This window comes from Rattus norvegicus, chromosome 14 (genome assembly GCF_021556685.1).
Source record: "Rattus norvegicus strain SHRSP/BbbUtx chromosome 14, alternate assembly SHRSP_T2T, whole genome shotgun sequence".
NCBI classification, from domain to species: Eukaryota; Metazoa; Chordata; class Mammalia; order Rodentia; family Muridae; genus Rattus; species Rattus norvegicus.
The window spans coordinates 78,786,145-78,787,500 of NC_141547.1; positions in this window are offsets into that span (position 1 = coordinate 78,786,145).

Consider the following 1,356-nt stretch of genomic DNA (forward strand, 5'->3'; position numbering starts at 1 on the left):
TCAGATGACAACTTGTGGGACTCGGTTCTTTAGTTCTGTCCTTCTAGCACATAGATTTCAAGACTTAAACTCAGGTTGTAAGGCTTGACAACTAGATCTTTACAGGCTGAGCTATCTCATTAGCCTGTGAGCCATTTTTTTCCCTTATCACTTTAGATCTTTGGTTGAAACCAATGGATTTGGACTTATTGAATGCAGAAGGGTCAACTGAATACATACACACACTACACATACATACATACGTACATACATACATACATACATACACACACACACACATACACAAAGATACACACTCATAAAGACACACACATGCACAATATACACCACATGATGACGGAGATCGTTGCAAAGGGACTAGCAGGTGGATGGCATCTACAGGGTAGGCACTCTGGATAAATGATGAATCCTGTCACGGTAGGACAGAACAGGACCGCTTGAATTCTCATCCCTCTACTCAGAGAAGGGCATAAAATAACATTATGGATGTTTAGTTCCAGAAATTTCTGTGTGATACTTGGACAGAGGCTGACAGAGGGGGGTGGAAACTGTGGAACCCAAAGCTGTGGTAAGAAGAGACTTCAGCACACACACCCCTCTGGAGATACCTGATCAAAGCTGCCCGTGACAGCTAGAGAGGCACTGCCACCCTGAAACGTGAATCTCTCGGCTGTCCAAGATCCCCCTGGATTCAAGGGCCCGGTTTCCCCTTCTCCCTGTCACATGGGCATCCATTTGTTAGCGGCCCTGAGAAACTCTGCTCTTGCAGGAAATCCCATCCTGGAGTTGGAAATTGGAAAGCTGCCTCTTAAATTCCAGCCACGGTTTGTTTATGAGTGTTTCTCCGGCTTTGCCCTGTAGTTCAGACCAGTCCCACAATTTCTCTGATCTCTCCCTCCTGGGTCCCCCCCCCCCCCCCCCGCACTTCTGCTGGGGCTCCTCTGGCGGGGACTAGTCTTCTCAAGCTTTTTGACCCCATGTTGCCCCGCCCCTTCTCCCTGCAAGCGGGCACTTCTGCCTGTTTCCTTCAGCTGACACTGCTCTCCTCTGGCTGCTCAGATCTTTTTTTCCTAATCTCTGTTCATAAATCACAGCCTAGCCATTAATCATGTTGTCTTTCAGAGCAAACTCCCCACTTCCTCCTGTGGGCAACAACGTAGATTTGCCCTTCTTGCCCCCAAATAGATATAGATTCTCTGCCCGTGGTTGTGGGTAGAGTGGCCATGTCCTGTGCTCACCTAGTACAGGGCAGGAATTCTCTTCCTTGCACAACCCTGAGCCACTCACAGCCCTGTGTAGGACGGGGTTACTGTCTGGAGTGGCTTTCAGCCAGTCCTTACCAGCACAATAGGCACC